Source organism: Daphnia pulicaria, chromosome 2, assembly GCF_021234035.1.
Source record: "Daphnia pulicaria isolate SC F1-1A chromosome 2, SC_F0-13Bv2, whole genome shotgun sequence".
NCBI classification, from domain to species: domain Eukaryota; kingdom Metazoa; phylum Arthropoda; class Branchiopoda; order Diplostraca; family Daphniidae; genus Daphnia; species Daphnia pulicaria.
Window position 1 is genome coordinate 6,620,964 of NC_060914.1, and position 24,256 is coordinate 6,645,219.

Genomic DNA, 24,256 nt, shown 5'->3' on the forward strand with positions numbered 1-24,256 from the left:
GTGCTCTGGCGTGCTCTGGCGTGCATTGGCATGCACTGGCGTGCTCTGGTGTGAATTGGCGTGCTCTGGCGTGCACTTGCGAGCTCTGACGTGCACTGGCGTGCTCTGGCGTGCATTGACGTGCTCTGGCGTGCACTGGCGTGCTCTGGCGTGCACTGGCGTGCTCTGGTGTGAATTGGCGTGCTCTGGCGTGCACTAGCGTGCTCTGGCGTGCACTGGCGTGCTCTGGTGTGAATTGGCGTTTACTTGCGTGCTTAGGCGTGCTCTGGCGTGCATTGACTTGCTCTGGCGTGCACTGGCGTGCTCTGGCGTTTACTGGCGTGCTCTGGTGTGAATTGGCGTGCTCTGGCGTGCATTGCATTGCTCTGGCGTGCACTGGCGTGCTCTGGTGTGCACTGGCGTGCTCTAGCGTGCTCTGGCGTGCACTGGCGTGCTCTGGCGTGCACTGGCGTGCTCTGGCGTGCACTGGCGTGCTCTGGCGTGCACTGGCGTGCTCTGGCGTGCACTGGCTTGCTCTGGCGTGCATTGACGTGCTCGTGCGTGCACTGGCGTGCTCTGGCGTGCACTGGCGTGCTCTGGCGTGCACTGGCGTGCTCTGGCGTGCACTGGCGTGCTCTGGTGTGAATAAGCGTGCTCTGGCGTGCACTGGCGTGCTCTGGTGTGAATTGGCGTGCTCTGGCGTGCACTGGCGTGCACTGGCGTGCTCTGGCGTGCTCTGTCGTGCTCTGGTATGCTCTGCTATGCAGATCTCAAGTGCTTGACAATAGAAATCCACTACCCGACAATAGAACTCAAATAACTTAAATAATTTTTAAAATTCAAGTGCTCTGGCGTGCTCTAGCTTGCTCTGGCGTGCATTGATGTGCTCTGGCGTGCTCTGGCGTACACCGGCGTGCTCTGGTGTGAATAGGCGTGCTCTGGCGTGCACTGGCATCCTCTGGTGTGAATTGGCGTTCTCTGGCGTGCATTGAATTGCTCTGGCGTGCACTGGCGTGCTCTGGCGTGCACTGGCGTTCTCTGGCGTGCAATGGCGTGCTCTGGCGTGCTCTGGCGTGCATTTGCGTGCACTGGCGTGCTCTGGTGTGAATTGGCGTGCTCTGGCGTGCACTGGCATGCTCTGCCGTGCATTGACACTGGCGGGCTCTGGCGTGCACTGGCATGCACTGGCGTGCTCTGGTGTGAATTGGCGTGCTCTGGCGTGCACTTGCGAGCTCTGTCGTGCACTGGCGTGCTCTGGCGTGCATTGACGTGCTCTGGCGTACACTGGCGTGCTCTGGCGTGCACTGGCGTGCTCTGGTGTGAATTGGCGTGCTCTGGCGTGCACTGGCGTGCTCTGGTGTGAATTGGCGTTCTCTGGCGTGCATTGAATTGCTCTGGCGTGCACTGGCTTGCTCTGGCGTGCACTGGCGTGCTCTGGCGTGCAATGGCGTGCTCTGGCGTGCTCTGGCGTGCACTTGCGTGCACTGGCGTGCTCTGGTGTGAATTGGCGTGCTCTGGCGTGCACTGGCATGCTCTGGCGTGCATTGACACTGGCGTGCTCTGGCGTGCACTGGCATGCACTGGCGTGCTCTGGTGTGAATTCGCGTGCTCTGGCGTGCACTTGCGAGCTCTGTCGTGCACTGGCGTGCTCTGGCGTGCATTGACGTGATCTGGCGTGCACTGGCGTGCTCTGGTGTGCATTGGCGTGCTCTGGCGCGCACTGGCGTGCTCTGGCGTGCACTGGCGTGCTCTGGCGTGCATTTACGTTCTCCGGCGTACACTGGCGTGCTCTGGCGTGCACTGGCGTGCTCTGGCGTGCACTGGCGTGCTCTGGCGTGCACTGGCGTGCTCTGGCGTGCACTGGCGTGCTCTGGCGTGCACTGGCGTGCTCTGGCGTGCACTGGCGTGCTCTGGCGTGCACTGGCGTGCTCTGGCGTGCACTGGCGTGCTCTGGCGTGCACTGGCGTGCTCTGGCGTGCACTGGCGTGCTCTGGTGTGAATCGGCGTGCTCTGGCGTGCACTGGCGTGCTCTGGCGTGCACTGGCGTGCTCTGGCGTGCACTTGCGTGCTCTGGCGTGCTCTGCTATGCAGAACTCAAGTGCTTGACAATAGAAATCCACTACCCGACAATAGAACTCAAATAACTTGAATAATTTTTAAAAATTCAAGTGCTGTGATATGCGTTTTTCTAAAATTTTTTGTTCATGATTTTCTCTATAAATTTATTGATTAAATAGACTTGAAATGGTGTATTGGACATTTATTTACACATCCTGTAATAAAAAAATGGTTTTAACAAGTGAAAAAAATATTATAGCAACTTCAAGTGCTGAGCTGTTCTCTGCTGTGCTCTACCGTGCTCTGGCGTGCAATGGCGTGCTCTGGCGTGCTCTGGTGTGAATCGGCGTGCACTGGCGTGCACTGGCATGCTTTGTCGTGCAATTGCGTGAACTTGCGTGCTCTGTTGTGCACTGGCGTGCTCTGGTGTGCACTGGCGTGCTCTGGCGTGCATTGACGTGCTCTTGCGTGCACTGGCGTGCTCTGGCGTGCACTTGCGTGCTCTGGTGTGAATTGACGTGCTCTGGCGTGCTCTGGCTTGCTCTGGCGTGCATTGACGTTCTCTGGCGTGCACTGGCGTGCTCTGGCGTGCTTTGGTGTAAATTGGCGTGCACTGGCGTGCTCTGGCGTACACTGGCGTGCTTTGGCGTGCACTGGCGTGCTTTGGCGTGCACTGGCGTCCTCTGGCGTGCACTGGCGTGCTCTGGCGTGCACTGGCGTGCTCTGGCGTGCACTGGCGTGCTCTGGTGTGAATTGGCGTGCTCTGGCGTGCTCTGCCTTGCTCTGGCGTGCATTGACGTGCTCTGGCGTGCACTGGCGTGCTCTGGCGTGCTCTGGCTTGCACTTGCGTGCTCTGGTGTGAATCGGCGTGCACTGGCGTGCACTGGCATGCTTTGTCGTGCAATTGCGTGAACTTGCGTGCTCTGTTGTGCACTGGCGTGCTCTGGTGTGCACTGGCGTGCTCTGGCGTGCATTGACGTGCTCTTGCGTGCACTGGCGTGCTCTGGCGTGCACTTGCGTGCTCTGGTGTGAATTGACGTGCTCTGGCGTGCTCTGGCTTGCTCTGGCGTGCATTGACGTTCTCTGGCGTGCACTGGCGTGCTCTGGCGTGCTTTGGTGTAAATTGGCGTGCACTGGCGTGCTCTGGCGTACACTGGCGTGCTTTGGCGTGCACTGGCGTGCTTTGGCGTGCACTGGCGTCCTCTGGCGTGCACTGGCGTGCTCTGGCGTGCACTGGCGTGCTCTGGTGTGAATTGGCGTTTACTGGCTTTCTTAGGCGTGCACTGGCGTGCTCTTGCGTGCATTGACTTGCTCTGGCGTGCACTGGCGTGCTCTGGCGTGCATTGACTTGCTCTGGCGTGCACTGGCGTGCTCTGGTGTGAATTGGCGTGCTCTGGCGTGCATTGCATTCCTCTGGCGTGCACTGGCGTGCTCTGGTGTGCACTGGCGTGCTCTGGCGTGCTCTGGCGTGCACTGGTGTGCTCTGGCGTGCACTGGCGTGCTTTGGCGTGCTCCGGCGTGCACTGGCGTGCTCTGGCGTGCCTTGACGTGCTCTGGCGTGCAATGGCGTGCTCTGGCGTGCTCTGGTGTGAATTGGCGTGCTCTGGCGTGCACTGGCGTGCTCTGGCGTGCATTGACGTGCTCTGGTGTGAATTGGCGTGCACTGGCGTGCACTGGCGTGCTCTGGCGTCCACTGGCATGCTCTGGCGTGCATTGACGTGCTATCGCGTGCACTGGCGTGCTCTGGCGTGCACTGGCGTGCTCTGGTGTGAATAAGCGTGCTCTGACGTGCACTGGTGTGAATTGGCGTGCTCTGGCGTGCTCTGGCGTGCTCTGGCGTGCACTGGCGTGCTCTGGTGTGAATTGGCGTGCTCTGGTGTGCACAGGCGTGCTCTGATGTAAATTGGCGTGCTCTGGCGTGCACTGGCGTGCACTGGCGTTCTCTGGTTTGCACTGGCGTGCATTGGCGTGCTCTGGCGTGCATTGACGTGCTCTGGCGTGCATTGGCGTGCTCGGGTGTGAATTGGCGTGCGATGGCGTGCTCTTGCGTGCTCTGGCGTGATCTGGCGTGCTCTGCTATGCAGAACTCAAGTGCTTGACAATAGAAATCCACTACCCGACAATAGAACTCAAATAACTTGAATAATTTTTAAAAATTCAAGTGCTGTGATATGCGTTTTTCTCAAACTTTTTGTTCATGATTTGCTCTATAAATTTATTGATTAAACAGACTTGAAATGGTGTATTGGACATTGGTTTACACATCCTGTAATTAAAAAATGGTTTTAACAAGTGAAAAAAATATTATAGCAACTTCAAGTGCTGAAATGTTCTCTGCTGTGCTCTACCGTGCTCTGGCGTGCACTGGCGTGCTCTGGCGTGCTCTGGCGTGCATTGACGTGCTCGTGCGTGCACTGGCGTGCTCTGGCGTGCACTGGCGTGCTCTGGCGTGCACTGGTATGCTCTGGTGTGAATAAGCGTGCTCTGGCGTGCACTGGTGTGCTCTGGTGTGAATTGGCGTGCTCTGGCGTGCTCTGGCGTGCTCTGGCGTGCTCTGGCGTGCTCTAGCTTGCTCTGGCGTGCATTGACGTGCTCTGGCGTGCTATGGCGTGCTATGGCGTGCACTGGCGTTCTCTGGTGTGAATTGGCGTGCTCTGGTGTGAATTGGCGTGCACTGGCGTGCTCTGGCGTGCACTGGCGTGCTTTGGCGTGCACTTGCGTGCTCTGGCGTGCACTGGCGTGCTCTGGTGTGAATTGGCGTGCTCTGGCGTGCACTGGCGTGCTATGGCGTGCACTGGCGTGTTTTTGCGTGCACTTGCGTGCTCTGGCGTGCACTGGCGTGCTCTGGTGTGAATTGTTGTGCTCTGGCGTGCACTGGCGTGCTCTGGTGTGAATTGGCGTTCTCTGGGGTGCATTGAATTGCTCTGGCGTGCACTGGCGTGCTCTGGCGTGCACTGGCGTGCTTTGGCGTGCAATGGCGTGCTCTGGCGTTTTCTGGTGTGAATTGGCGTGCTCTGGCGTGCACTGGCGTGCACTGGCGTGCTCTGGCTTGCACTGGAGTGCTCTGGTGTGCATTGACGTGCTCTGGAGTGAATTGGCGTGCTCTGGCGTGCACTTGCATGCTCTGGCGTGCATTGACGTGATCGTGCGTGCACTGGCGTGCTCTGGCGTGCACTGGCGTGCTCTGGCGTGCTCTGGCGTGCTCTGGCGTGCACTGGCGTGCTCTGGTGTGAATTGGCGTGCCCTGGTGTGCACTGGCGTGCTCTGGTGTAAATTGGCGTGCTCTGGCGTGCACTGGCGTGCACTGGCGTGCTCTGGTTTGCACTGGCGTGCACTGGCGTGCTCTGGCGTGCATTGACGTGCTCTGGCGTGCACTTGCGTGCTTTGGTGTGAATTGGCGTGCACTGGCATGCTCTGGCGTGCATTGACGTGCTCGTGCGTGCACTGGCGTGCACTGGCGTGCACTGGCGTGCTCTGGCGTGCACTGGCGTGCTCTGGTGTGAATAAGCGTTCTCTGGCGTGCACTGGCGTGCTCTAGTGTGAATTGGCGTGCTCTGGCGTGCACTGGCGTGCACTGGCGTGCTCTGGCGTGCTCTGGCGTCCACTGGCGTGCTCTGGCGTGCTCTGTCGTGCTCTGGCATGCTCTGCTATGCAGATCTCAAGTGCTTGACAATAGAAATCCACTACCCGACAATAGAACTCAAATAACTTAAATAATTTTTAAAATTCAAGTGCTGTGGCGTGCACTGGCGTGCTCTGGCATGCACTGGTGAGCTCTGGCGTGCTCTGTCGTGCTCTGGCGTGCTCTGCTATGCAGAACTCAAGTGCTTGACAATAGAAATCCACTAACCGACAATAGAACTCGAATAACTTGAATAATTTTTAAAATTTTTTGTTCATGATTTGCTTTATAAATTTATTGATTAAATAGACTTGAAATGGTGTATTGGACATTGATTTACACATCTTGTAATTAAAAAATGGTTTTAATAGGTGACAAAAATATTATAGCAACTTCAAGTGCTGAGCTGTTCTCTGCTGTGCTCTACCGTGCTCTGGCGTGCACTGGCGTGCTCTGGCGTGCTCTGGCGTGCTCTGGCTTGCTCTGGCGTGCACTTGCGTGCACTGGCGTTCTCTGGTGTGAATTGGCGTGCTCTGGCGTGCACTTGCGAGCTCTGTCGTGCACTGGCTTGCTCTGGCGTGCGTTGACGTGCTCTGGCGTGCACTGGCGTGCTCTGGTGTGAATTGGCGTGCTCTGGCGTGCATTGACGTGCTCGTGCGTGCACTGGCGTGCTCTGGCGTGCACTGGCGTGCTCTGGCGTGCACTGGCGTACTCTGGCGTGCTCTGCTATGCAGAACTCAAGTGCTTGACAATAGAAATCCACTACCCGACAATAGAACTCAAATATCTTGAATAATTTTTAAAAATTCAAGTGCTATGATGTGCGTTTTTCTCAAACTTTTTGTTCATGATTTGCTCTATAAATTTATTGATTAAATAGACTTGAAATGGTGTATTGGACTTTGGTTTACACATCCTGTAATTAAAAAATGGTTTTAACAAGTGAAAAAAATATTATAGCAACTTCAAGTGCTGAAATGTTCTCTGCTGTGCTCTACCGTGCTCTGGCGTGCACTGGCGTGCTCTGGCGTGCTCTGGCGTGCTCTAGCTTGCTCTGTTGTGCATTGACGTGCTCTGGCGTGCTCTGGCGTGCTCTGGCGTGCTCTGGCGTACACCGGCGTGCCCTGGTGTGAATTGGCGTGCTCTGGTGTGAATTGGCGTGCACTGGCGTGCACTGGCGTGCACTGGCGTGCACTGGCGTGCTCTGGCGTGCACTGGCGTGCTTTGGCGTGCACTTGCGTGCTCTGGAGTGCACTGGCGTGCTCTGGTGTGAATTGGCGTGCACTGGCGTGCACTGGCATGCTCTGGTGTGAATTGGCGTTCTCTGGCGTGCATTGAATTGCTCTGGCGTGCACTGGCGTGCACTGGCGTTCTCTGGCGTGCAATGGCGTGCTCTGGCGTGCTCTGGCGTGCATTTGCGTGCACTGGCGTGCTCTGGTGTGAATTGGCGTGCTCTGGCGTGCACTGACATGCTCTGGCGTGCATTGACACTGGCGGGCTTTGGCGTGCACTGGCATGCACTGGCGTGCTCTGGTGTGAATTGGCGTGCTCTGGCGTGCACTTGCGAGCTCTGTCGTGCACTGGCGTGCTCTGGCGTGCATTGACGTGCTCTGGCGTGCACTGGCGTGCTCTGGCGTGCACTGGCGTGCTCTGGCGTGCACTGGCGTGCTCTGGTGTGAATTGGCGTGCTCTGGCGTGCACTGGCGTGCTCTGGCGTGCACTGGCGTGCTCTGGCGTGCACTGGCATGCTGTGGCGTGCACTTGCGTGCTCTGGCGTGCTGTGGCGTGCACTGGCGTTTTCTGCTATGCAGAACTCAAGTGCTTGACAATAGAAATCCGCTACCCGACAATAGAACTCAAATAACTTGAATAATTTTTAAAAATTCAAGTGCTGTGATATGCGTTTTTCTAAAATTTTTTGTTCATGATTTTCTCTATAAATTTATTGATTAAATAGACTTGAAATGGTGTATTGGACATTGATTTACACATCCTGTAATAAAAAAATGGTTTTAACAAGTGAAAAAAATATTATAGCAACTTCAATTAATTAATTAATTAATTAATTAATGTATTGAATTTAATATAGCGCCCTTTACAAAAATTGTTCAAAGGCGCTGTGGGCTCAAGACTAGATACAGAAGAGTTCAATTTGAAAATGCAGTTCTGAACAAGTGGGTTTTTAAAAGTGACCGAAATTGTCCAAGGGACTGAGCAGAGCGGATAGAGAGAGGGAGGGAATTCCATAGTCGAGGAGCAAACACCGAGAACGCACGGTTACCATATGATTTTAAGCGAGAAGCTGGAACAGACAGTTGGTAGAGGGAGGCAGACCTAAGAGCACGAGGCGGGCAATATGGAATTATCAGTTCAGCCAGATAAGAAGGAGCAGAACCATGTAAACAACGATGAACCAGAACTGCGATCTTGAAATCGATGCGCTGACTAATCGGTAGCCAGTGAAGAGAGCGTAAGTGGGGGGTGATGCTCTCGAACTTCCTTGCCCCGGTGATCAGTCGCGCAGCAGAGTTCTGTACACGGCGTAGCCCGTCAAGACGAACGTCAGGAAGACCAGCAAGCAGGGAGTTGCCATAGTCAAGCTGAGAGATGACGAAAGCATGGACGAGCTGCTTGACTGCTAGGCGTGGCAAGAATTTCCTAATTCGAGCGATTCTGCGGAGATGGAAGTACGCCTTCTTACATGATGAACGAATGTGTGGGGCCATCGTAAGATGAGGATCAAAGATAACTCCCAGGTCACGAACACCATCGGAGATTGGGACGAGGGCGCCGCCAACGTCAAGTGAGGTGCCCTCAGGTGGATGTTTAGAGCTTGCCGAGGAAAGAAGAATAACATCCGTCTTCTCCTCGTTTAGTTTAAGAAAATTTTGCGATAGCCAACACTTAATCTCAGAAATGGCAGCAGATAGCGTTGAGTAGACCGCGTTTTTTTCATTTGCTCGAAATGACTGGTAGAGCTGGACATCATCAGCATAGTAGTGATCAGACAGGTTGAAACTATTTGCGATCTCGTGTAAATGACTGATGTACAGTGTGAAGAGAACCGGTCCAAGAACGGATCCCTGTGGTACACCGTATTGAAGAGGGACAGGTGAAGAACACACAACTTTAATGCAAACAGACTGCAACCTGCCTGAAAGGTACGATTCAAACCAACACAGCGGAACACCAGTTACTCCAAATTGAGTGGAGAGGCGATTCAAGAGGATCTCGTGATCAATGAGGTCGAAGGCGGCACTTTGGTCGAGAAGCGCCAAGATGACGGAATCGCCATGATCAATAGATGAAAGAATGTCGTTGAGAACCTTGAGAAGGGTAGTCTCGGTCGAGTGAAAGGAGCGATAGGCAGACTGCACTGGCACATAGAGAGACTGAGTCTCCAGGTGTTCAATGAGCTGCTTGGCCACCACACGCTCGAGAAGCTTCGAAATAAACGAAAGGGCAGAAACTGGGCGATAATTGCCCAGAATATTTGGATCAAGCCCAAGTTTCTTCAGCAGAGGAGAGATGAAAGCCAGTTTCATCTCAGCAGGGAAGATGCCCAGCTCAAGGGAACGATTGATTAGGGCAGCAATTGGAGGAGCAAGTAAATCAGCCGCGGCCTTGACGAGAAATGACGGCATGGGATTACGCAATGAAGATTTACATTTACAACTTCAAGTGCTGAGCTGTTCTCTGCTGTGCTCTACCGTGCTCTGGCTTGCTCTTACGTGCTCTGGCGTGCTCTGGCTTGCTCTGGCGTGCATTGACGTTCTCTGGCGTGCACTGGCGTGCTCTGGCGTGCTCTGGCGTGCACTGGCGTGCTCTGGTGTGAATTGGCGTGCACTGGCGTGCTCTGGCGTACACTGGCGTGCTCTGGCGTGGACTGGCGTGCTCTGGCGTGCTCTGCTATGCAGAACTCAAGTGCTTGACAATAGAAATCCACTACCCGACAATAGAACTCAAATAACTTGAATAATTTTTAAAAATTCAAGTGCTGTGATATGCGTTTTTCTAAAATTTTTTGTTCATGATTTTCTCTATAAATTTATTGATTAAATAGACTTGAAATGGTGTATTGGACATTGATTTACACATCCTGTAATAAAAAAATGGTTTTAACAAGTGAAAAAAATATTATAGCAACTTCAAGTGCTGAGCTGTTCTCTGCTGTGCTCTACCGTGCTCTGGCGTGCTCTTGCGTGCTCTGGCGTGCTCTGGCTTGCTCTGGCGTGCATTGACGTTCTCTGGCGTGCACTGGCGTGCTCTGGCGTGCTCTGGCGTGCACTGGCGTGCTCTGGTGTGATTTGGCGTGAACTGGCGTGCTCTGGCGTACAATGGCGTGCTTTGGCGTGCACTGGCGTGCTCTGGCGTGGACTGGCGTGCTCTGGCGTGCATTGACGTGCTCTTGCGTGCACTGGCGTGCTCTGGCGTGCACTGGCGTGCTCTGGTGTGAATTGGCGTGCTCTGGCGTGCACTGGCGTGCTCTGGCGTGCACTGGCGTGCTCTGGCGTGCACTGGCGTGCTCTGGCGTGCATTGACTTGCTCTTGCGTGCACTGGCGTGCTCTGGCGTGCACTGGCGTGCTCTGGCGTACACTGGCGTGCTCTGGTGTGAATTGGCGTGCTCTGGGGTGCATTGCATTGCTCTGGAGTGCACTGGCGTACTCTGGTTTGCACTGGCGTGCTCTGGCGTGCTCTGGCGTGCACTGGCGTGCTCTGGCGTGCACTGGCGTGCTTTGGCGTTCCGGCGTGCACTGGCGTGCTCTGGCGTGCATTGACGTGCTCTGGCGTGCAATGGCGTGCTCTGGCGTGCTCTGGTTTGAATTGGCGTGCTCTGGCGTGCACTGGCGTGCTCTGGCGTGCATTTACGTGCTCTGGTGTAAATTGGCGTGCACTGGCGTGCACTGGCGTGCTCTGGCGTGCACTGGCATGCTCTGGCGTGCATTGACGTGCTCGTGCGTGCACTGGCGTGCTCTGGCGTGCACTGGCGTGCTCTGGTGTGAATAAGCGTGCTCTGGCGTGCACTGGTGTGCTCTGGTGTGAATTTGCGTGCTCTGGCGTACTCTGGCGTGCTCTGGCGTGCTCTGGCGTGCTCTAGCTTGCTCTGGCGTGCATTGACGTGCTCTGGCGTGCTCTGGCGTGCTATGGCGTGCACTGGCGTGCTCTGGTGTGAATTGGCGTGCTCTGGTGTGAATTGGCGTGCACTGGCGTGCACTGGCGTGCTCTGGCGTGCACTTGCGTGCTTTGGCGTGCACTTGCGTGCTCTGGCGTGCACTGGCGTGCTCTAGTGTGAATTGGCGTGCTCTGGCGTGCAGTGGCGTGCTATGGCGTGCACTGGCGTGCTTTTGCGTGCTTTTGCGTGCTCTGGCGTGCACTGGCGTGCTCTAGTGTGAATTGGCGTGCTCTGGCGTGCACTGGCGTGCTCTGGTGTGAATTGGCGTTCTCTGGGGTGCATTGGCGTTCTCTGGCGTCACTGGCGTGCTCTGGCGTGCAATGGCGTGCTCTGGCGTGCTCTGGTGTGAATTGGCGTGCTCTGGCGTGCACTGGCGTGCTCTCGCGTGCACTGGCGTGCTCTGGCGTGCACTGGAGTGCTCTGGCGTGCACTGGCGTGCTCTGGCGTGCACTGGCGTGCTCTGGCGTGCACTGGCGTGCTCTGGCGTGCACTGGCGTGCTCTGGCGTGCACTGGCGTGCTCTGGCGTGCACTGGCGTGCTCTGGTGTGCTCTGGCGTGCTCTGGCGTGCACTGGCGTGCTCTGGTGTGAATTGGCGTGCTCTGGTGTGCACAAGCGTGCTCTGGTGTAAATTGGCGTGCTCTGGCGTGCAGTGGCGTGCTATGGCGTGCACTGGCGTGCTTTTGCGTGCTTTTGCGTGCTCTGGCGTGCACTGGCGTGCTCTAGTGTGAATTGGCGTGCTCTGGCGTGCACTGGCGTGCTCTGGTGTGAATTGGCGTTCTCTGGGGTGCATTGAATTGCTCTGGCGTGCATTGGCGTTCTCTGGCGTCACTGGCGTGCTCTGGCGTGCAATGGCGTGCTCTGGCGTGCTCTGGTGTGAATTGGCGTGCTCTGGCGTGCACTGGCGTGCTCTCGCGTGCACTGGCGTGCTCTGGCGTGCACTGGAGTGCTCTGGCGTGCACTGGCGTGCTCTGGCGTGCACTGGCGTGCTCTGGCGTGCACTGGCGTGCTCTGGCGTGCACTGGCGTGCTCTGGTGTGCTCTGGCGTGCTCTGGCGTGCACTGGCGTGCTCTGGTGTGAATTGGCGTGCTCTGGTGTGCACGAAGCGTGCTCTGGTGTAAATTGGCGTGCTCTGGCGTGCACTGGCGTGCACTGGCGTGCTCTGGTTTGCACTGGCGTGCACTGGCGTGCTCTGGCGTGCATTGACGTGCTCTGGCGTGCACTGGCGTGCTCTGGTGTGAATTGGCGTGCAATGGCGTGCTCTGGCGTGCTCTGGCGTGCTCTGCTATGCAGAACTCAAGTGCTTGACAATAGAAATCCACTACCCGACAATAGAACTCAAATAACTTGAATAATTTTTAAAAATTCAAGTGCTGTGATGTGCGTTTTTCTAAAACTTTTTGTTCATGAATTGCTCTATAAATTTATTGATTAAATAGACTTGAAATGGTGTATTGGACATTGATTTCAAATCTTGTAATTAAAAAATGGTTTTAATAGGTGAAAAAAATATTATAGCAACATCAAGTGCTGAGCTGTTTTCTGCTGTGCTCTACCGTACTCTGGCGTGCACTGGCGTGCTCTGGCGTGCTCTGGCGTGCTCTGGCGTGCTCTGGTGTGAATTGGCGTGCTCTGGCGTGCACTTGCGTGCTCTGGCGTGCACTGGCGTGCTCTGGTGTGAATTGGCGTGCTCTGGCGTGCACTTGCGTGCTCTAGTGTGAATTGGCGTACTCTGGCGTGCATTGAATTGCTCTGGCGTGCACTGGCGTGCTCTGGCGTGCTCTGGCGTGCTCTGGCGTGCTCTGGTGTGAATTGGCGTGCACTGGCGTGCACTGGCGTGCTTTGTCGTGCACTGGCGTGCTCTGGCGTGCACTGGCGTGCTCTGGCGTGCATTGACGTGCTCTGGCGTGCACTGGCGTGCTCTGGCGTGCACTGGCTTGCTCTGGTGTGAATTGGCGTGCTCTGGCCTGCTCTGGCGTGCATTGACGTGCTCTGGCGTGCACTGGCGTGCTCTGGCGTGCTCTGGCGTGCACTGGCGTGCTCTGGTGTGAATTGGCGTGTACTGCCGTGCACTGGCGTGCTCTGGCGTGCACTGAAGTGCTTTGGCGTTTACTTGCGTGCTCTGGCGTGCACTGGCGTGCTCTGGCGTGCATTGACGTGCTCTTGCGTGCACTGGCGTGCTCTGGTGTGAATAGGCGTGCTCTGGCGTGCATTGACGTGCTCTTGCGTGCACTGGCGTGCTCTTGCGTGCACTGGCGTGCTCTGGTGTGAAGTGGCGTGCTCTGGCGTGCACTGGCGTGCTCTGGTGTGAATTGGTTCGCTCTGGTGTGAATTGGCGTGCTCTTGCGTGCACTGGCGTGCTCTTGCGTGCACTGGCGTGCTCTTGCGTGCACTGGCGTGCTCTTGCGTGCACTGGCGTGCTCTTGCGTGCACTGGCGTGCTCTTGCGTGCACTGGCGTGCTCTTGCGTGCACTGGCGTGCTCTTGCGTGCACTGGCGTGCTCTGGTGTGAATTGGCGTGCCCTGGCGTGCTCTGGTGTGAATTGGTGTGCTCTGGCGTGCACTGGCGTGCACTGGTGTGCTCTGGCGTGCACTGGCGGTCTCTGGCGTGCATTGGCGTGCTCTGGCGTGAACTGGCGTGCTCTGGCGTGCTCTGGCGTGCACTGGCGTGCTCTGGTGTGAATTGGCGTGCACTGGCGTGCTTAGGCGTGCACTTGCGTGCTCTGGCGTGCACTGCCGTGCTCTGGCGTGCATTGACGTGCTCTTGCGTGCACTGGCGTGCACTGGCGTGCTCTGGCGTGCACTGGCGTGCTCTGGTGTGAATTGGCGTGCTTTGGCGTGCATTGAATTGCTCTGGCGTGCTCCGGCGGGCACTGGTGTTCTCTGACGTGCACTGGCGTGCTCTGGCTTGCACTGGCGTGCTTTGGCGTGCAATCGCGTGCTCTGGCGTGCTCAGGCGTGCATTGACGTGCTCTTGCGTGCACTGGCTAGCTCTACTATGCAGAACTCAAGTGCTTGACAATAGAAATCCACTACCCGACAATAGAACTCAAATAACTTGAATAATTTTTAAAAATTCAAGTGCTGTGATGTGCGTTTTTCTCAAACTTTTTGTTCATGATTTGCTCTATAAATGTATTGATAAAATAGACTTGAAATGGTGTATTGGACATTGGTTTACACATCCTGTAATTAAAAAATGGTTTTAACAAGTGAACAAAATATTATAGCAACTTCAAGTGCTGAGCTATTCTCTGCTGTGCTCTACCGTGCTCTGGCGTGCACTGGCGTGCTCTGGCGTGCTCTGGCGTGCTCTGGCGTGCTCTGGCTTGCTCTGGCGTGCACTTGCGTGCACTTGCGTGCACTGGCGTGCTCTGGCGTGCACTGGCGTGCACTGGCATGCTCTGGCGTGCACTGGCGTGCACTGGCGTGCTCTGGCGTGCATTGACGTGCTCTTGCGTGCACTGGCGTGCTCTGGCGTGCACTGGCGTGCTCTGGCGTGCTCTGGCGTGCTCTGGCTTGCTCTGGCGTGCACTTGCGTGCACTGGCGTGCTCTGGTGTGAATTTGCGTGCTCTAGCGTGCACTGGCGAGCTCTGTCGTGCACTGGCGTGCTCTGGCGTGCTCTGGCGTGCTCTGGCTTGCTCTGGCGTGCATTGACGTGCTCTGGCGTGCACTAGCGTGCTCTGGCGTGCTCTGGCGTGCACTGGCGTGATCTGGTGTGAATTGGCGTGCACTGGCGTGCACTGGCGTGCTCTGGCGTGCACTGGCGTGCTCTGGCGGGCACTGGCGTGCTCTTGTGTGAATTGGCGAGCTCTGGCGTGCATTGAATTGCTCTGGCGTGCACTGGCGTGCTCTGGCGGGCACTGGCGTGCTCTGGTGTACATTAGCTTGCACTGGCGTGCACTGGCGTGCTTTGGAGTGCACTTGCGTGCTCTGGCGTGCACTGGCGTGCTCTGGCGTGCATTGACGTGCTCTGGCGTGCACTGGAGTGCTCTGGCGTGCACTGGCGTGCTCTGGTGTGAATTGGCGTGCAGTGGCGTGCACTGGCGTGCTCTGCTGTGAATTGGCGTGCTCTGGCGTGCATTGAATTGCTCTGGCGTGCACTGGCGTTCTCTGGCGTGCACTGGCGTGCTCTGGCGTGCACTGGCGTGGTCTGGCGTGGTCTGGCGTGCACTGGCGTGCTCTGGCGTGCACTGGCGTGCTCTGGCGTGCACTGGCGTGCTCTGTCGTGCACTGGCGTGCTCTGTCGTGCACTGGCGTGCTCTGGCGTGCACTGGCGTGATCTGGCGTGCACTGGCGTGCTCTGGCGTGCTCTGGTGTGAATTGGCGTGATCTGGCGTGCACTGGCGTGCTCTGGTTTGCATTGACGTGCTCTGGTGTGAATTGGCGTGCTTTGGCGTGCACTGGCGTCCTCTGGCGTGCACTGGCGTGCTCTGGCGTGCACTGGCGTACTCTGGCGTGCACTGGCGTGCTCTGGCGTGCACTGGCGTGCTCTGGCGTGCACTGGCGTGCTCTGGCGTGCACTGGCGTGCTCTGGCGTGCACTGGCGTGCTCTGGCGTGCACTGGCGTGCTCTGGAATGCACTGGCGTGCTCTGGCGTGCACTGGCGTGCTCTGGCGTGCACTGTCGTGCTCTGGCGTGCACTGGCGTGCTCATGTGTGAATTGGCATGCTCTTGCGTGCACTGGCGTGCTCTGGTGTTAATTGGCGTGCTCTGGCGTGCACTGGCGTGCACTGGCGTGCTCTGGCGTGCTCTGCGTAGACTGGCGTACTCTGCCGTGCATTGACGTGCACTGGCGTGCACTGGCGTGCACTGGCGCGCACTGGCGTGCATTGGTGTGCTTTGGCGTGCACTGGCGTGCTCTGGCGTGCACTGGCGTGCTGTTGCGTGCATTGACGTGCTCTTGCGTGCACTGGCGTGCTCTGGTGTGAATTGGTGTGCTCTGGCGTGCAATGGCGTGCTCTGGTGTGAATTGGCGTGCTCTGGCGTGCATTGAATTGCTCTGGCGTGCACTGACGTGCTCTGGCGTGCACTGGCGTGCACTGGCGTGCACTGGCGTGCTCTGGCGTGCACTGGCGTGCTCTGGCGTGCATTGACTTGCTCTTTCGTGCACTGGCGTGCACTGGCGTGCTCTGGCGTGCACTGGCATACTCTGGTGTGAATTGGCGTGCACTGGCGTGCACTGGCGTGTTCTGGCGTGTTCTGGCGTGCACTGGCGTGCTTCGGCGTGCACTTGCGTGCTCTGGCGTGCACTGGCGTGCTCTGGCGGTCATTGACGTGCTCTGGCGTGCACTGGCGTTCACTGGCGTGCACTGGCGTGCTCTGGTGTGAATTGGCGTGCTCTGGCGTGCAGTGGCGTACTCTGGCGTGCATTGACGTGCTCAGGTGTGAATTGGCGTGCACTGGCGTGCTCTGGCGTGCTCTGGCGTGCACTGGCGTTCTCTGGTGTGAATTGGCGTGCACTGGCGTGCACTGGCGTGCTCTGGCGTGCACTGGCGTGCTTTGGCGTGCACTTGCGTGCTCTGGCGTGCACTGGCGTGCTCTGGCGTGCATTGAATTGCTCTGGCGTGCACTGGCGTGCTCTGGCGTTCACTGGCGTTCTCTGGCGTGCATTGGCGTGCTCTGGCGTGAACTGGCGTGCTCTGGCGTGCTAAGGCGTGCACTGGCGTGCTCTGGTGTGAATTGGCGTGCACTGGCGTGCACTGGCGTGCACTGGCGTGCTTAGGCGTGCACTTGCGTGCTCTGGCGTGCACTGCCGTGCTCTGGCGTGCATTGACGTGCTCTTGCGTGCACTGGCGTGCACTGGCGTGCTCTGGCGTGTACTGGCGTGCTCTGGTGTGAATTGGCGTGCTTTGGCGTGCATTGAATTGCTCTGGCGTGCTCCGGCGGGCACTGGTGTTCTCTGACGTGCACTGGCGTGCTCTGGCGTGCACTGGCGTGCTTTGGCGTGCACTCGCGTGCTCTGGCGTGCTCAGGCGTGCATTGGCGTGCTCTTGCGTGCACTGGCTAGCTCTGCTATGCAGAACTCAAGTGCTTGACAATAGAAATCCACTACCCGACAATAGAACTCAAATAACTTGAATAATTTTTAAAAATTCAAGTGCTGTAATGTGCGTTTTTCTCAAACTTTTTGTTCATGATTTGCTCTATAAATTTAATGATTAAATAGACTTGAAATGGTGAATTGGACGTTGATTTACACATCCTGTATTTCAAAAATGGTTTTAACAAGTGAAAAAAATATTATAGCAACTTCAAGTGCTGAGCTGTTTTCTGCTGTGCTCTACCGTGCTCTGGCGTGCACTGGCGTGCTCTGGCGTGCTCTGGCGTGCTCTGGCTTGCTCTGGCGTGCATTGACGTGCTCTGGCGTGCACTGGCGTGCTCTGGTGTGAATTGGCGTGTACTAGCGTGCACTGGCGTGCTCTGGCGTGCATTGACGTGCGCTTTCGTGTACTGCCGTGCTCTGGTGTGAATTGGCGTGCTCTGGCGTGCACTGGCGTGCTCTGGTGTGAATTGGCGAGCTCTGGCGTGCATTGAATTGATCCGGCGTGCACTGGCGTGCTCTGGCGGGCACTGGCGTGCTCTGGCGTGCACTGGCGAGCTCTGGCGTGCACTGGCGTGCTCTGGCGTGCACTGGCGTGCTCTGGCGTGCACTGGCGTGCTCTGGCGTGCCCTGGCGTGCTCTGGTGTGAATTGGCTTGCACTGGCGTGCACTGGCGTGCTTTGGCGTGCACTTGCGTGCTCTGGCGTGCACTTGCGTGCTCTGGCGTGCACTGGCGTGCTCTGGCGTGCATTGACGTGCTCTGGCGTGCACTGGAGTGCTTTGGCGTGCACTGGCGTGCTCTGGTGTGAATTGGCGTGCTCTGGCGTGCAATGGCGTGCTCTGATGTGAATTGGCGTGCTCTAACGTGCATTGAATTGCTCTTGCGTGCACTGGCGTGCTCTGGCGTGCACTGGCGTGCTCTTGCGTAAACTGGCGTGCTCTGGCGAGCATTGAAGTGCTCTGGCGTGCACTGGCGTGCTCTGGCGTGCTCTGGTGTGAATTGGCGTGCTCTGGCGTGCACTGGCGTGCTCTGGTTTGCGTTGACGTGCTCTGGTGTGAATTTGCGTTCTCTGGCGTGCACTGGCGTGCTCTGGCGTGCACTGGCGTGCTCTGGCGTGCACTGGCATGCTCTGGCGTACATTGACGTGCTCGTGCGTGCACTGGCGTGCTCTGGCGTAAACTGGCGTGCTTTGGCGTGCACTGGCGTGCTCATGTGTGAATTGGCGTTCTCTGGCGTGCACTGGCGTGCTCTGGTGTGAATTGGTGTGCTCTGGCGTGCACTGGCATGCTTTGGCGTGCTCTGGTGTGAATTGTTGTGCTCTGGCGTGCACTGGCGTGCTCTGGCGTGCATTGACGTGCTCTGGTGTGAATTGGCGTGCTCTGGCGTGCTCTGGTGTGAATTGGCGTGCTCTGGCGTGCAATGGCGTGCTCTGGCGTACTCTGTCGAGCTCTGGCGTGCTCTGCTATGCAGAACTCAAGTGCTTTACAATAGAAATCCACTACCCAACAATAGAACTCAAATAACTTGAAATTTTTTTTTAAATTCAAGTGCTGTGATGTGAGTTTTTCTCAAACTTTTTGTTCATGATTTGCTCTATAAATTTATTGATTAAATAGACTTGAAATGGTGTATTGTACATTGATTTACACATCCTGTAATTAAAAAATGATTTTAACAAGTGAAAAAACTTATTATAGCAACTTCAAGTGCTGAGCTGTTCTCTGCTGTGCTCTACCGTGCTCTGGCATGCACTGGCGTGCTCTGGCGTGCACTGGCGTGCTCTGGTGTGAATTGGCGTGCATTGGCGTGCACTGGCGTGCTCTGGTGTGAATTGGCGTGCTCTGGTGTGCACTGGCGTGCACTTGCGTGCTCTGGCGTGCACTGGCGTGCTCTGGCTTGCTCTGTCGTGATCTGGCATGCTCTGCTATGCAGATCTCAAGTGCTTGACAATAGAAATCCACTACCTGACAATAGAACTCAAATATCTTGAATAATTTTTAAAATTCAAGTGCTGTGGCGTGCACTGGCGTGCTCTGGCGTGCACTGGTGAGCTCTGGCGTGCTCTGTCGTGCTCTGGCGTGCTCTGCTATGCAGAACTCAAGTGCTTGACAATAGAAATCCACTAACCGACAATAGAACTCAAATAACTTTAATAATTTTTAAAAATTCAAGTGCTGTGATGTGCGTTTTTCTCAAACTTTTTGTTCATGATTTGCTCTATAAATTTATTGATAAAATAGACTTGAAATGGTGTATTGGACATTGGTTTACACATCCTGTAATTAAAAAATGGTTTTAACAAGTGAACAAAATATTATAGCAACTTCAAGTGCTGAGCTATTCTCTGCTGTGCTCTACCGTGCTCTGGCGTGCACTGGCGTGCTCTGGCGTGCTCTGGCGTGCTCTGGCTTGCTCTGGCGTGCACTTGCGTGCACTTGCGTGCACTGGCGTGCACTGGCATGCTCTGGCGTGCACTGGCGTGCACTGGCGTGCTCTGGCGTGCATTGACGTGCTCTTGCGTGCACTGGCGTGCTCTGGCGGGCACTGGCGTGCTCTTGTGTGAATTGGCGAGCTCTGGCGTGCACTGGCGTGCTCTGGCGGGCACTGGCGTGCTCTGGTGTACATTAGCTTGCACTGGCGTGCACTGGCGTGCTTTGGAGTGCACTTGCGTGCTCTGGCGTGCACTGGCGTGCTCTGGCGTGCATTGACGTGCTCTGGCGTGCACTGGAGTGCTCTGGCGTGCACTGGCGTGCTCTGGTGTGAATTGGCGTGCAGTGGCGTGCACTGGCATGCTCTGCTGTGAATTGGCGTGCTCTGGTGTGCATTGAATTGCTCTGGCGTGCACTGGCGTGCTCTGGCGTGCACTGGCGTGCTCTGGCGTGCACTGGCGTGCTCTGGCGTGCACTGGCGTGCTCTGGTGTGAATTGGCGTGCAGTGGCGTGCACTGGCGTGCTCTGCTGTGAATTGGCGTGCTCTGGCGTTCATTGAATTGCTCTGGCGTGCACTGGCGTGCTCTGGCGTGCACTGGCGTGCTCTGGCGTGCACTGGCGTGGTCTGGCGTGCACTGGCGTGCTCTGGCGTGCACTGGCGTGCTCTGTCGTGCACTGTCGTGCTCTGGCGTGCACTGGCGTGATCTGGCGTGCTCTGGTGTGAATTGGCGTGATCTGGCGTGCACTGGCGTGCTCTGGTTTGCATTGACGTGCTCTGGTGTGAATTGGCGTGCTCTGGCGTGCACTGGCGTCCTCTGGCGTGCACTGGCGTGCTCTGGCGTGCACTGGCGTGCTCTGGCGTGCACTGGCGTGCTCTGGCGTGCACTGGCGTGCTCTGGCGTGCACTGGCGTGCTCTGGAATGCACTGGCGTGCTCTGGCGTGCACTGGCGTGCTCTGGCGTGCACTGTCGTGCTCTGGCGTGCACTGGCGTGCTCATGTGTGAATTGGCGTGCTCTGGCGTGCACTGGCGTGCTCTGGTGTTAATTGGCGTGCTCTGGCGTGCACTGGCGTGCACTGGCGTGCTCTGGCGTGCTCTGCGTGGACTGGCGTGCTCTGGCGTGCGTTGACGTGCACTGGCGTGCACTGGCGTGCACTGGCGTGCACTGGCGTGCACTGGCGTGCACTGGCGTGCACTGGCGTGCATTGGTGTGCTTTGGCGTGCACTGGCGTGCTCTGGCGTGCACTGGCGTGCTGTTGCGTGCATTGACGTGCTCTTGCGTGCACTGGCGTGCTCTGGTGTGAATTGGTGTGCTCTGGCGTGCAATGGCGTGCTCTGGTGTGAATTGGCGTGCTCTGGCGTGCATTGAATTGCTCTGGCGTGCACTGACGTGCTCTGGCGTGCACTGGCGTGCACTGGCGTGCACTGGCGTGCTCTGGCGTGCACTGGCGTGCTCTGGCGTGCATTGACTTGCTCTTTCGTGCACTGGCGTGCACTGGCGTGCTCTGGCGTGCACTGGCTTACTCTGGTGTGAATTGGCGTGCACTGGCGTGCACTGGCGTGCACTTGCGTGCTCTGGCGTGCACTGGCGTGCTCTGGCGTGCTCTGTCGTGATCTGGCATGCTCTGCTATGCAGATCTCAAGTGCTTGACAATAGAAATCCACTACCTGACAATAGAACTCAAATATCTTGAATAATTTTTAAAATTCAAGTGCTGTGGCGTGCACTGGCGTGCTCTGGCGTGCACTGGTGAGCTCTGGCGTGCTCTGTCGTATTCTGGCGTGCTCTGCTATGCAGAACTCAAGTGCTTGACAATAGAAATCCACTAACCGACAATAGAACTCAAATAACTTTAATAATTTTTAAAAATTCAAGTGCTGTGATGTGCGTTTTTCTCAAACTTTTTGTTCATGATTTGCTCTATAAATTTATTGATAAAATAGACTTGAAATGGTGTATTGGACATTGGTTTACACATCCTGTAATTAAAAATTGGTTTTAACAAGTGAACAAAATATTATAGCAACTTCAAGTGCTGAGCTATTCTCTGCTGTGCTCTACCGTGCTCTGGCGTGCACTGGCGTGCTCTGGCGTGCTCTGGCGTGCTCTGGCTTGCTCTGGCGTGCACTTGCGTGCACTTGCGTGCACTGGCGTGCTCTGGCGTGCACTGGCGTGCACTGGCATGCTCTGGCGTGCACTGGCGTGCACTGGCGTGCTCTGGCGTGCATTGACGTGCTCTTGCGTGCACTGGCGTGCACTGGCGTGCACTGGGGTGCTCTGGCGTGCTCTGGCGTGCTCTGGCTTGCTCTGGCGTGCACTTGCGTGCACTGGCGTGCTCTGGTGTGAATTTGCGTGCTCTAGCGTGCACTGGCGAGCTCTGTCGTGCACTGTCGTGCTCTGGCGTGCTCTGGCGTGCTCTGGCTTGCTCTGGCGTGCATTGACGTGCTCTGGCGTGCACTAGCGTGCTCTGGCGTGCTCTGGCGTGCACTGGCGTGATCTGGTGTGAATTGGCGTGCACTGGCGTGCACTGGCGTGCTCTGGCGTGCACTGGCGTGCTCTGGCGGGCACTGGCGTGCTCTTGTGTGAATTGGCGAGCTCTGGCGTGCATTGAATTGCTCTGGCGTGCACTGGCGTGCTCTGGCGGGCACTGGCGTGCTCTGGTGTACATTAGCTTGCACTGGCGTGCACTGGCGTGCTTTGGAGTGCACTTGCGTGCTCTGGCGTGCACTGGCGTGCTCTGGCGTGCATTGACGTGCTCTGGCGTGCACTGGAGTGCTCTGGCGTGCACTGGCGTGCTCTGGTGTGAATTGGCGTGCAGTGGCGTGCACTGGCATGCTCTGCTGTGAATTGGCGTGCTCTGGTGTGCATTGAATTGCTCTGGCGTGCACTGGCGTGCTCTGGCGTGCACTGGCGTGCTCTGGCGTGCACTGGCGTGCTCTGGCGTGCACTGGCGTGCTCTGGCGTGCACTGGCGTGCTCTTGCGTGCACTGGCGTGCTCTGTCGTGCACTGGCGTGCTCTGGCGTGCACTGGCGTGATCTGGCGTGCACTGGCGTGCTCTGGCGTGCTCTGGTGTGAATTGGCGTGATCTGGCGTGCACTGGCGTGCTCTGGTTTGCATTGACGTGCTCTGGTGTGAATTGGCGTGCTCTGGCGTGCACTGGCGTCCTCTGGCGTGCACTGGCGTGCTCTGGCGTGCACTGGCGTACTCTGGCGTGCACTGGCGTGCTCTGGCGTGCACTGGCGTGCTCTGGCGTGCACTGGCGTGCTCTGGCGTGCACTGGCGTGCTCTGGCGTGCACTGGCGTGCTCTGGCGTGCACTGGCGTGCTCTGGCGTGCACTGGCGTGCTCTGGCGTGCACTGGCGTGCTCTGGCGTGCACTGGCGTGCTCTGTCGTGCACTGGCGTGCTCTGGCGTGCACTGGCGTGCTCTGGCGTGCACTGGCGTGCTCTTGCGTGCACTGGCGTGCTCTGGTGTGAATTGGTGTGCTCTGGCGTGCAATGGCGTGCTCTGGTGTGAATTGGCGTGCTCTGGCGTGCATTGAATTGCTCTGGCGTGCACTGACGTGCTCTGGCGTGCACTGGCGTGCACTGGCGTGCACTGGCGTGCTCTGGCGTGCATTGACTTGCTCTTTCGTGCACTGGCGTGCACTGGCGTGCTCTGGCGTGCACTGGCATACTCTGGTGTGAATTGGCGTGCACTGGCGTTCACTGGCGTGTTCTGGCGTGTTCTGGCGTGCACTGGCGTGCTTCGGCGTGCACTTGCGTGCTCTGGCGTGCACTGGCGTGCTCTGGCGTGCATTGAATTGCTCTGGCGTGCACTGGCGTGCTCTGGCGTTCACTGGCGTGCTCTGGCGTTCACTGGCGTGCTCTGGCGTGCATTGACTTGCTCTGGCGTGCACTGGCGTGCTCTGGCATGCAGTGGCGTGCTCTGGTGTGAATTGGCGTGCACTGGCGTGCTCTAGCGTGCATTGACGTGCTCTGGTGTGAATTGGCGTGCACTGGCGTGCACTGGCGTGCACTGGCGTGCTCTGGCGTTCACTGGCATGCTCTGGCGTGCATTGACGTGCTCGTGCGTACACTGGCGTGATCTGGCGTGCTCTTGCGTGCTCTGGCGAGCTCTGGCGTGCACTGGCGTGGTCTGGTGTGAATTGGTGTGCTCTGGCGTGCACTGGCGTGCTCTGGTGTGAATTGGTGTGCTCTGGCGTGCACTGGCGTGCTCTGGTGTGCACTGGCGTGCTCTGGCGTACACTGGCGTGCACTGGCGTGCTCTGGCGTGCATTGACGTGCTCTGGCGTGCACTGGCGTGCTCTGGCGTGCTCTGGTGTGAATTGGCGTGCTCTGGCGTGCAGTGGCGTACTCTGGCGTGCATTGACGTGCTCAGGTGTGAATTGGCGCGCACTTGCGTGCACTGGCGTGCTCTAGCGTGCACTGGCGTGCTCTGGCGTGCACTGGCATGCTCTGGCGTGCATTGACGTGCTCGTGCGTGCACTGGCGTGCACTGGAGTACACTGGCGTGCTCTAGCGTGCATTGACTTGCTCTGGTGTGAATTTGCGTGCTCTGGCGTGCACTGGCGTGCTCTGGCGTTCACTTGCATGCTCTGGCGTGCATTGACGTGCTCGTGCGTGATCTGACGTGCTCTGGCGTGCACTGGCGTGCTCTGGCGTGCTCTGGTGAGAATTGGTGTGCTCTGTCGTGCACTGGCGTGCTCTGGTGTGAATTGGCGTGCTCTGGCGTGCACTGGCGTGCTCTGGTGTGCTCTGGCGTGCACTGGCGTGCTCTGGCGTGCATTGACGTGCTCGTGCGTGCACTGGCGTGCACTAGCGTGCACTGGCGTTCTCTTGCGTGAACTGGAGTGCACTGGCGTGCTCTGGTGTGCACTGGCGTGCTCTGGCGTACACTGGCGTGCACTGGCGTGCTCTGGCGTGCATTGACGTGCTCTGGCGTGCACTGGC